This window comes from Malus domestica, chromosome 15 (assembly GCF_042453785.1).
Source record: "Malus domestica chromosome 15, GDT2T_hap1".
NCBI lineage: Eukaryota > Viridiplantae > Streptophyta > Magnoliopsida > Rosales > Rosaceae > Malus > Malus domestica.
In genome coordinates this window covers 1375911-1388495 of record NC_091675.1, presented here as the reverse complement: position 1 = coordinate 1388495, position 12585 = coordinate 1375911, and the positions used below count along the sequence as shown (strand labels likewise).

At 33.7% G+C, this 12585-nt stretch overlaps 2 long non-coding RNA genes across 2 annotated transcripts; one reads left to right on the top strand and one right to left on the bottom strand.

The window, feature by feature from the left end:
- Nucleotides 1-7144: 7144 nt before the first annotated feature.
- Nucleotides 7145-8729, bottom strand: LOC108174854 (uncharacterized). The gene is made up of 3 exons (XR_001791685.3): nucleotides 8542-8729; nucleotides 7531-7581; nucleotides 7145-7285 (listed from the first exon to the last, which is right to left on the bottom strand). It is a non-coding gene; the product is annotated as an uncharacterized lncRNA (long non-coding RNA).
- Nucleotides 8730-10337: 1608 nt separating this feature from the next.
- LOC139192096 (uncharacterized) lies at nucleotides 10338-11235 on the top strand. Its single transcript, XR_011575915.1, has 2 exons — nucleotides 10338-10813; nucleotides 10902-11235. It is a non-coding gene; the product is annotated as an uncharacterized lncRNA (long non-coding RNA).
- Nucleotides 11236-12585: the final 1350 nt, after the last annotated feature.

The window sequence follows — 12585 nt, the reverse complement described above, 5'->3', positions numbered from 1 at the left end:
ATATAGTCCATACATCTTCAATTATGAGTATGTGTCTAAGCAATGTAAGTCAATATTAGCATATTATTGTGTATCTTGCGATATCAATTGCTTAAACATATGAAAATTATTAATTGTATGTAACTTATACATTGCGAAAATCATCACAAGATGTAAAATCGGAAAGCGATTATAATGTAATGTGAGGCTGTGAAGGCAAAAGAAAGTCACATGTTGGTGAAAAGAGAAACCTTGTAAGGGCTTATAAGAGGACTAGTCTCCGCGTATTTTCAATTGGTTTTATAGTGGGACCTCAACCTTTATGGTATTAGAGCAGGATGACCCACATGTAAAGCCTAATGGTCACACGTGCTCCACATCACCCTGTTTGTGTTATCCACGTGTTTGACTTGAAATTTGCCACACATGAGGGGGCATGTGAGGATGTGAAGGTATAAGAGTCCCACATTGGTGAAATGAGAAACCTTGCAAAGGATTATAAGAGGTTGGGCTACTCCATGTATTGTCAATTAGTTTTATGATGGAACCTCAACTTTCTTAAGATAATTCCTCTAGAAATTTTATGCATATGGTGATGGCGGATTGAGGATTAATTATTTAGAGTCATTCTCATATTTTGTGTGTTCATGTTGTGAACAAAGAAGTGAAGATGCAAGAATCAAATATAATTAATTGGGAATTTCATGAACCAACAATAGTAAGAAGAAGGTACCAATTACTGAATGTTCATATGGATTATGAGTTTGTATGTTATAGGAACAATTAAAATAGCTCATGATTGTCGAGGCAATCAATGTTGCTTAATAATAATTTTGCCCTTTGGTAAAACTATGTCTTTTGGGTTTTGAGTAATGCTAGGGAGATTAAATTTGTAAACACAATTTGCAAACTAAATGATATGTCACCAATAGGAATGAACGCGTTTATTAACTCTTAAGTACTAAATCAATCATCAACTTCCCATGTCCTTTAGTTTCTAAAATTTTATCAACTAATTTAGTCTCCCTAACATTACCCTTGAAATTTTGGTGGTAAACATCACTTCCATTAATTAACGTGCATATCTTGGCGGATGGTAATCTTCAAGAGGGACAAGAGAGGTCGATGATTGCAACCTTCCCTCTTTCTTTTTGGTGTTTGAGACGCACACGCAGACACAAATCTAGTAATTTGATTAGAAACATTGTGTGATCAACTAGCTAGCCTTTAGCTACGTTGAACGCAGATTTCTATCACAAGTAGTCCTAGCAAAGCCAAAGACATAGCTAGTGATGGCTTTCCACACTTTTGAATGAAATAGCTAAGATTTCTTTTTATCTTGACAACACTGATAGAAACGCACGTTGCATGTGGCCCTTTTGTGTTTATACGAATCAAATTAATTACAATTATAATCCTTAGATTATCCCCTTGGAATTAGCGTTAGATCAAGTAAAGAGGGAGTTCTGCCCCCGAGAATCCCTTCTTCAGAATAACTATGCGAATTTAGTTACTTTCTCAGTTCAACATTCTTGTTCTACCTTCTCGGATCTTCTTATAATTCTATAATGTTGCACAATGATATGAACCATATAGTTTCAAGGCCAATCTGTAAAGATCAACTCTGCTAATTAAATCAAATGTGAAATTCTCTAATCATCTAGCGGTTATGCAATAATAAACGAACCATGTTATTCAGTTAAACTTTAAAATTTTGACAAAATGGTAAAAAAAATTCTGATTAATTTTTTGCAAAAGTGATGTTTAATAAAAGGTCAAATAGAAAATAGCAGTTTAAATTATCGTGTAGCATGGAAAAATAAGAATAATAATATATCAGTAGCATATACCGTATATAGTTTATGGTTAGTGAAATGTGTACTGATGCTTGTCCCAAAAAGAGAATTTCATTTATGTGCAAGTTCAACGACAGTACAGTTGCTTCTAAGTTGTGGTCAATACGATTGGTCTCTACTTTTTAGCTTTTGTTCTTAGATTTTTTAAAGCAACTTTGTGTTGCATATGTATTGGAAGCTGAGTAGGTTAGACGAACATTGACGATCGATCACATCAGTTACAATTCAAAGATTTGTGCAGTTCTCTACAGATTGATATTAATTAGGATATTTATATGTATATAACTTCAGTGTGTATATACATAGAACGACAGAAGCTTGTCAATGTAATGAGCCAAAATTGGATACAGGTTAAATGCCACATTTAACTGGTAGATGCTAAATTGAATAAATATTATTTTCGCCATTCTCCGGCCCAAATCTTAGGTAGACGAAGCAAATGTGAGGTAGGCAGGGGCAGGCAATTCATTCATTATTCAAGAGCAGAACATTATCAAACTTCAAAATATATACATGTGTATGTTATATATTCAAAATACTTGTTTATGATGGTTGATCTAGATCAGCATATAAAAAAAGTGTAATCTAATTAATTGTTCAATCATATCTCCTAGCTGCTAGTGGCAAACAATTTCTCTAACCCAAAAACTCTTGCCAGACAAAATATAAATATTTGATGTACATGACTAATTGTCTGCTACTTTTCAAAATAACAATAAATTTGAGGTTATATCTCTGTACATGTAAGTGTGAACAGATGCAATATTAGATGTGTGTGTGTGTGTACTATCCGCAAGTGCATGTATGTGCAATGGGAAGAAAGAAAGCTAGCTGCTACTTCTTGTATCTGGGCCGAGCTAATTATTCAAGTACTGCAATGGGAGCTAGGTTGGCACTAGATTAGCCTCACTAATTAACCCAGAAAAAGGTGGGAAATGTTAACTATATATATGTGAACATGGATTATATTCTCCAACAATATTCAATATTTGTTTGAGCAGCTGACAGAGACATATATCTGAAGAATTAAAGAACAATTAAAGTATGATTAAGCTGTCATTCTCCTCCATCAAAGAAGTGGCTATATATTAATTAATAATTTAAGTGGTATTTGAAAAAAGAGTTATAAATATTAACAATTTTGATCAGCCCAACAAAAGTTCACATCAGACGAAAAAGGCGAATGTGAGATCAGAGAGCATGGGCAAGCTTAACTTTTCTTTTAGCCTTCCAGCAAGCATGCCCACCCATCTTACAAACTACATTAATTCAATTTATTTATTTCTCCAAAGTTCAAACTATTTTTTTGTTCTTTAAAGCTTTTCTTCTTTATCAAGAGCTTTTTCTTTCCCTCTTTCTTTCACTTGCTTGTCACCTTTTTTTTCTTCCCCAATTTCCTACTCTCACTATCTTCCAAGATTCATTTCGCTAAAGCTGCGTCTGCATCTGGTTTAAAATATAAATTTCAATTATTATTTTCACTTTCTTGATTCTTCAAAGATTCGTGCATCTTAATTATGATTAGGATTTTCATTCAAAGAACTATAATAAACACAATTCCTAAAAAGGTGATTCAAACTTGTTCTGCTCTTATTAGGAATAGTACTTGTTAATCTTTCAACCATGCATTCAAATAAGAATCCAACTAAACAACAATTTATTTAATTTTTTGGGAAAGAGGATATATAACATGTAATGCAATTTGGTATGAATATATATATATATATAACATAGAGGATTTCCATGCATGGAAATGTCAGTGTGTTGATATAGTAGTATCTCAAACTAATTATGATTTATTTGTAAAAGTTAAAACACATAACAGTATATGATTGGTTTAAAATACTACTATAATCGTGTCCTTTCATGAAAGTTTCTCTCTAGAATGAATACCCATACATATTGTTTTACAAATATTTAGAAATTCAATAATCTTAGTAATCATTTTCTCATCAACCCTAGTAATCATTCTCCAGCTTGAGGAAGATAATGCACATGTGGGAGAAGAAAAGCCACCGCCAAGAGCTAGTAAAATAAATTAACCAAACTATTGAAGTTAGCTTCGGTTGAAAGGTCTCTTCTCTACTTTCTTTAATGCATGTGCAAAGGAGTGAAGTTAATTATAACCACATCTGAAAAAGAACTGAAGGAAATTATAACCTCATCTGAAAAAGAAGAATTGAAGGAAATAGACTTCCTCAGTGGGTAAGGATGTGGACTACAATTTAAAAATGATAACAAGTATCTCCTTGTTACACTCATCCAAAATCCATTGTGTTCCATCCACAGATATAATTCGCAGCGTAAAAGGTTTGTATATTAGTTGATTAAGAGTATTATCCCTTGTAATTGAAATACTGAGTTCGAACTTTCTTGTTATTTTATCCGCAAATATAATTCTAAGTAACTATACCAATAACTGGATGCTCTCTCTACGCAGTACTGATATTTAAACCAAATTATCATATAAACAAAAAAAATGTCCATAGCCCGCTAAAAAACAAGTTGTTATATAATTAATAACTTTAGGGTTAGGGTCTATCAGGACCATCACCATCATTAATTAAACTAATTAAGCAGAAATAACAGGTCTTTTTGGAGTCCTTGCCAGTCAACGGAGTCACACACCACAGACCTTATCCAGTTGCCTTATATATTACAACCCTAGCTAAGTTATCGTAAGCTTTTCCAAATATCAATAATTTTTGTCTAATTACTTTAGTATAATTGGAACGTACACATAACACTATTTTTAATTGTGTTCAATTAGTTTCACTGTATTGTTTAATGTTTTATGGGACGAATATTAGAACCTTCTTAATTCAATCCTAATCACTAATTAATATCGAAGTCTTCAGCTTTACATTTCATTAAATTAGACCTATATATAATTGTTGAAATTACTGCCAAACCATAAAGGGTTCGATCTGCAATCTTTTGAAGAATTTTCTTGGTCTGGTTTACTGGCTGTGAAGATGGTAAAAGAACTCTTCGTAGCTCCAAAGTTCCAAACAAGAACACATTTGATTGGGAAATAAAGTCTCTCTTGACGTGAAGGTAAACATCAAATATATATACGTGTGAATAAAGTTGAAGAACAAGTATATTTTTTCTCTTTGCCCTTCACAAAAGAAGAAGATACATGATGAAACTTTCTTTTTATTTTTATATGTAGGAAACGATGCATTAGATAAATTTTAATCGTACATTAGAGACGTCTACGAGACATGAAGGATACTAACAAATTTAAGCATAACTCAAAATTAAGCTTATACAATCCACAATATCCAAACCATAAATTAACCTTAAACATATATATATAACTGCCAGTCTGTCATCACGAATCAAAGTTACATGCATAAAACTCACTGTATCCTGCTACGAGACATGAAGGGTATTAACAAATTTAATCATAACTCAAAACCAAGCTGATATACAATTCACAATATCCACGCTCTAAATTAACCCAAAACATTAACCGCCAGTATAACACCATGAATATTACATGCCCGGAAAACTCATTGTATCTCGCTATGAGGAAATTGTAACAATTGACGAGTCTTACGTGTTGATATTTTGCCACATATATAATATACAACACTTGCATGTTTAGACACACTTTACAGCAAACTAGGGATTAATTAACAAGTCGTAATAATTAAGATAATTTTCGCTCTCTTTAATTTGCTCCAATTCTTTAACATGATCATTATTTGGTGATGCTATTTCCACTCGATTATAAAATGAACTTTTCAAGTCAAATATATGGCAAAAACCCTAAAAGTGGGTCTAAAGTTGCAGGATTTTAAAGGCGTGTCTTGAAAGATGACAAATAACTGGAACAGAAGAATATATGCTTGTCAAACTTAAATCCAACACTCAGGGGCCATCACTTTTATTTTAATTTCTCTGTCATTTGCTTTCTATCCCCACTGAACCCTAAATAATATTTCCTCATCAATTAATAAATCATTAATAAGGGTTTTGTTTTTTGCCACAAATCTCTATCTGTCACTAAAGGTTATTTTTGCTACCGACGATTAGACGGTTTTCTCTATCAATCTGAAAGGTTAGAACGTACTTGGTTTAACGTCAATAGAAAGTGATAATGAATCTCTCACTCACTTAACTTAAACTCCATACAGCCAAACTATTCCTCACAAATGTCCTTTGACTTTGGCCCCTTTTGCATCCACTATACCTAATCAACCACGTTCGAAATGGTTTTAACTTAATTTGGTACTTAACATGTTCTTTCAATTACTAGATTCAATTGCCACATAAGAACATACCAAGTTGATCAGTGCCCATGCTTTTTCCAAAGTTGCACGTGTATATGAATGAACCTCAACATCTGCAAAAGAGACTGTGACCATGAAGTGATCAGTGATCACACCTGTACTTATCTACGAAAATATAAATAAACAGAAGTGTACATAAAAAAAATACATGTGCAAAAATCTTATCCATCAAGTAAAAGGATATGTCTTTCAATTATTTGTGACCACAGAATAACCTCATTGGTCCCATTTGATTGCCACGTACTTACTTTGGGCATTTGCCTTTAAAGTAGCTGAAAAAAGAAGTAGAAAGTCTAATTCGAAAATGAAAAAACAAGAAAAAGTATAATTCGAAGAGAAATGAGCAGTCATTGTTCCAAAACTAAAACGGGCCGAACTTCAAAAGGAGATATCGGGCTTTTATTTCCTCTCTCGGAAGGCCCAATAATTACCACATCTTCGAAGCCTAATTTCTCGATAAAACCGTGTTATTTACTTATTTTTGTTAATTACAAGAGAGAGAGGATCCGATCCCGCTGTACGATTATAGCATCAGATAGAAGATAATAATTATCGAATTTAAAATTAAGTACTAGAATAATTATCTTTTTTTACAAACGACAGCATTAACGGGTTAAATAGTTAGTTGTGAGGGAGTACGAGAGTCAGTGGAGTAAAAGGTGCATATGCACCATTGCTTTCCGCCACTACGGTAAATGTAGATACAAAATTTTGACAAAAAATTACTTACAAAATAAGAAAAATCGAATTTCTAACCAAAGAAGTACACTCTCAAATATTAGCACCATGCACAAAGGAAGATGCCTGTAATTGCATGAAAAAAACTCACCACCTTTGTTTCTTCCTTGCGGACGTACCTTTTAGCTCCACTCCATTTTCAAGCTCATTTTCTATCCAGGCTTCAGGATCTTTCTCATCATCTATGGCATGCACATTCTTATTTACATCTTTATCGCGCCTTCTCCTCTTCATAGCATCTCTAATCCGGTCAATATCAATCTTACTTCCGTTAGTTTGCGCAGAACAATGTCGTTCCCACCTCCCTCGTCAATACTGCTTGGCTTTCTAGGCAGTGTTTCAGCTGCAATGACTCTTCCATTCTCTGGCGGTAGATTTTTTTGTCTGGCCCCATCATCCGCAGAATGACCTCTGAGAAATTGAATATAAGTTACAGACATTTCCCCAAAAAGGAAACCATATAAGATTTCAAGTAACGATGTATAAATCGAATGGAGGCACTGAGAGGGAAACTAACACTATATCCAACAACCATGTATATTTGTTGAGGAAATACAATAAACTCATTAATCAAAATACGAACCATACGCAAAGCATACTATGTGAAGATATCAGCAAATGACTTTAGTACAAACATCAAAGGACTTGCAACGCACCATTCAACTGCTTTGGCGAAACATCGAACTCTCCAGCCACCGTACTTTTCCCTGTTGTGTAGGTAGTTGTAAAACTTAGGAACTCAGGTGTTTCACTTTAGTTGCATACCCAAATAACTGTGGATTGCATGTATTTATATAATACTTTGAAGATTACATCGTGGGTTTGAAAACCCAAATTACAAGGAACTTTGAATTTGAAAAATACAAACAGAAAGATGAAAAGATTACAAACAAATTACAAATAAAATACATTTGAAAAACAGATCCTACAAACATGAAAAAACCAACGGGATAAGAGTTTGAAGTACATCCAAACTCCTCAAGTTCCCCAGAGATTAGCTAAGTGTTGACTTCGTCTAACAGTAGTTTCACTTTTTGAATTTTGGCAGCAAGAGCCACTGAACCAGCTGCAGTAAAATGGGGCTTGTACTGCAAGCGCAGTTATGTAAACGACAAACGTAACATCTAATTACGCTTCAGCGCTAAATTACGTATACAAAGCCCCTATGAGAAATTAAACAATGCTCACCAGTCATTAACAAAATTCAATGCCACCTGAGCAAGGTCGGGGAGAATATTTCAAGATCAAAACCAATTGTTGCCAGAACAAGTCTCTCCCCAGCCACAATCAATTAAACTCGTAACACGACACGACACGGATGAACCGACATTGTTTTTAAGCATCTGAATCTCAAAAATTAATTAACCTATAAAATAACAGCAAGGTGAAATTTTACTTAATCATTCTTCACCTAACAATAATAAACTACAAAATTTTGAAAATTAATTACAATTAGTTTTCAAAAGAAGAACAAAAATACAAACCTAAACCCAGTTATAATTTCAATTTACTGTTTCACCCAAAAACAAAGCAGTAAAAATTGAAGATTTTCATGCCAATAAAGTGATTAAATCACAGTAAAGAGTGTACCTTTACAGGAAAAACAGCATTCAGAAACAATGCAAATTAAAAAAAAATCGAAAATTTGAAAGAGCAAAAACGCTAACCCGAAAACCACGATTCGAAATCTCGCAGCCGAACGGAAAACTTCGAGAGACCAGAGTAGATAAACAAGCAATCTCGTACCAAGAAATTCCTAGGTTTCCTGGGGTTTTGACGAAAACGAGGAAACAGCGACGGCGAAAAGAGGGAAGGCGGAAAGCTCACTGCAGTCTGCCGCGTCGGTGCGTGTTACCAAAGGAGGAAATCGGAAACGCAGGAATTGCTGTGTCCCCTCCCGTTAACTATTTCGGTCTACGTCGACTTTCTTTCTTTGCAAGCACGCATCGCGTGTTCACCCGCGCGCTTAACTGGCACGTGGTTTCTACCATCCGCGTACTTGAATCTTGCGAAGTCAACTCAAATTTTAGTATGATAATTACTGGTTCGTTTGGAAGTGTTTTTTGTTGAAGTCTAAATTTTTTAGAATAAAAGGTCATAGGGGTGAGTTCGGTTCAATCAATATTTTTCTCGGTTTTTTTCGGTTCTGTTTCGGTTTTTTTTCAAAAAATGAAAATTTTTGAAATCTTAAATTTTAACATATCCAACACAATCATAACATAAATATTCCGACTAGACTTAAAGATAATGAAAATAAACATTTAAAGTTCAACTAGAATTAAAACATAAAGATTTTTTTAAATATTTTGGGTTTAAAGTTTAACTGTAAATAGATTTCTTTTTAGACGATGATGATGGAGTACGACCTTATTCATTTCTCTCTTTCTCTCAATCTCTCTCTCTCTCTATATACATGTATTCTTCACTAGCAATAAGATAAACATTCTATAATATACTATTTATTTTGGTTATTGTCTAGGTAACAATTTTTTATATTTTCTTTATCTTTATGGTCCGAATTTTTTTTATCCATATATGTGGTTACATAATATAATTTCTACATTCTGTGTTCAGCTTCTACCACCAGCAAATTTTGAAGAGGTGTTCATCAATATTTTTGAATATATTGATATACTTTTCAAAATTGTTAAGCCAAGGAAGCTACTATACTTGGCCATAGGTGAGAAAGTTTGAATTTTGTTTTTGATCTCGTAGTGTTTAATAAACCTATGAGACTTTTATACGCTGTTTGCTTTCCCTAATCAACTGCAGTGCAGTTAAGATATGTGTTCTTATATATGTGTTGCACTTAATGATATAAACTAGAAATATTGCATGTAATGGTATAAGTTCTAATTTTTGTTTTAGATGGAGAAGCTAAGAAGACAATTTGAATTGGAAAGCAAACAAGTGTTACCAAAGCAGCAGTCCGAAGTATCATATTCTAATATAATAAAATCAAATAATTAAATAAATAAAATTAAAAAAATATTAATTTAATTATTTCGGTTCGGTTCGGTTTGGTTCGGTTCGGTTTTTTCAATTCGGTTCGGTTTTTTCGTTCGGTTCGGTTTTTTCGGTTTCGGTTCGGTTTGGTTTTCGGTTTTTTTCGATTTTCGGTTTTTTGAACCCACCCCTCATCCCAAGGTCTGATCGTCATACAAGCCATTAGTCAAACTTAAATACGTGCAAATGTGCATAATTGAGAAATATTCACAATGATGTCACGCTATAATAAATGAACCAGACGTTTGTACAACTCACACTATGCCCATGCACATTCATCGTGCCAAGCTCTATCACGCTAACTACTATTCGCGTTAAGATATGGGAGCTAATTTTGCAAATAATTACTTTGCTTATAATGACTTTTTAATTGGATTGGAGAAGTGGGGGCATATTGTACGCCCTAATACACACCCCCTCCTGCTAGCTTTAAGCCCCTCACCAAACCCACCCCACCCCCACAAGCAAGTGGCCTGAAAATTCCGTGTCTCTTCCTAACTTCAGCTATATATGCGTGTGCTGAAACTCAGAGTTACAAGCATAACATTCTCAGTTTTTCATCAAACTGTTATTTTACATTCTCTCCCTAAATTCATTGGAAACGGCATTTGAAATGCTATTTGATGCTGTAAAATCAGTGCAGGAGGAGACTACAATGTTCAAGCACCTCCTCGGAGACATTAAATCTGCACTGGACTCTCTACAGCCACCCATCAAAGACATCGAAAAATATAACTCGAAAGAGGGACTGGAATATTTTGCAATACAAATAGAGGAGGGAGCAAATCTTGTTCAATAGTGCAGCAAAGTTGGCGTGTGGAGAAAATACAAATACACCAACAAGCTTCGTCAACTGGAGCTTCAAATCACTTCGAAGAGTTTTTGATGCGCTCAAAGTGCAGGGCATAAGGGATGCGAGGCTCAAAGTGCAGGGTATAAGTGCGTAATTAATTGTCTCAACTTTTAATTTGTATTTGTTAAAACTGAAAAAAACTAATGTCGTGTTCTTTGTTTTTTTAAGGTCCAGTTGATGAAGCTTCTTGGCGTATTTGTATTTTCTCCAAACGCCAACTTCGCTGCACTATCGAACAAGATTTGCTCCCTCCTCCATTTGTATTGCAAAATATTCCAGTCCCTCTTTCGAGTTATATTTTTCGATATCTTTGATGAGTGCCTGTAGAGAGTGATTTTATAGCATCAAACAACATTTGAAATGCCGTTCTCAGAGACTCAAAACTTAATTTTCTCGTACCTAATCTTAATTTTCTCTTATGTAATCTGTTATTGGCTGATGAAAGAACAACAGAAATTTCAATGAGAAATATTGATAACTGCCACTTTTTTACCACAAGAAATTTAGTCTACCTTTTACAATTCTTGCATATCTAACCAAATGTCTCTTTGAAGTTTCAAAAATACCCTTGAATTACTAATTACCCTCTCTTACTCCTCCCTTTTCTTTTCAAAAATACCCTAATCAAATTTCATCGAACTGATATTATTTCGATAGATTACCATCATGAGAAAGACGATGGACCATGTAGAGTCAAGAAGAACAAGAGAAACATCATCGTAGAACATGTAAATAGAAATGTATATATACATTTCTACTATTTCGGAGGTGGACTCCGTTGGTCGTAAAGAGACAAAAAATAAATGAGATCTCAAATTTACATCCCGAAAATGCACTTATTAAAAAGGCCAAATTGGATTATTCATCCCTTTGGTCATAAGAAACTTGCATGATGACCCCCGTGGTGAAAAAACTAGGAATTAAACCTCTGTGGTCAAGAATGTTAGCAAATTTAGTCCAAAAGTAAGATTTCTGTTAAATGACTGTTAAAAGTATAGGTAAAACTGTATTTTCAGTTCCAATTGACATTTAAAATAAATAATTTTTTTATAACAATTAACAAAAAAAAATTATGCTTAATTTTTTAAATAAAAAAAAGCGCTAATTCAATGTCAATTGGAACTGAAAATACAGTTTTACCCCAACTTTTAATAGTCATTTAACAGAAATCTTACTTTTGGACTAAATTTGCTAACATTCTAGACCACAGGGGTTTAATTCCTACTTTTTTCACCACGGGGATCATCATGCAAGTGTCCTATGACCATAGGGATGAACAATCCAATTTAGCCTATTAAAAATATACTAGAAAAAAAAATATTAATGAACTACTCGAAAATTACAAAATTATCACTAAAAATACTAGCGCTAATCATGAGATTAAAATCATACTTCAGACCGATATTACACGCAAAACCTCTTTTAGTCTCGTTACTAATTGTCATATGCTATAACTCTTTCTTAATTTTCACGTATGCTTTATTTAATATAAAGCTTATAATTCGCTATGTTTATTGTTTTTTAGCGCAATACCAAACAAACATGCATATTTAGCGTTGGTGTAGTAAACTCACTTAAATTATACCCAATTGGAATGGTGGCAACAAACATTGCAAGTGTCCATGGAAATTATTACCACATAATATTCCTCTTTTGGAGTCTTTGTAATAATTAAGCCAAGCTTAGATTAATATTAGATGTTTCGAGATTTAATTAAACAAGATTTACACTGACCTAAAGTTAGGGGTTCAAGACAATGGGTTGGTCGCACATCTCCATTCCATATTTGACCCAAATCAAAGGCATACCTTTAACCTTTTGACCTTTTTGCCTTCCACTTGCATAGGATGAG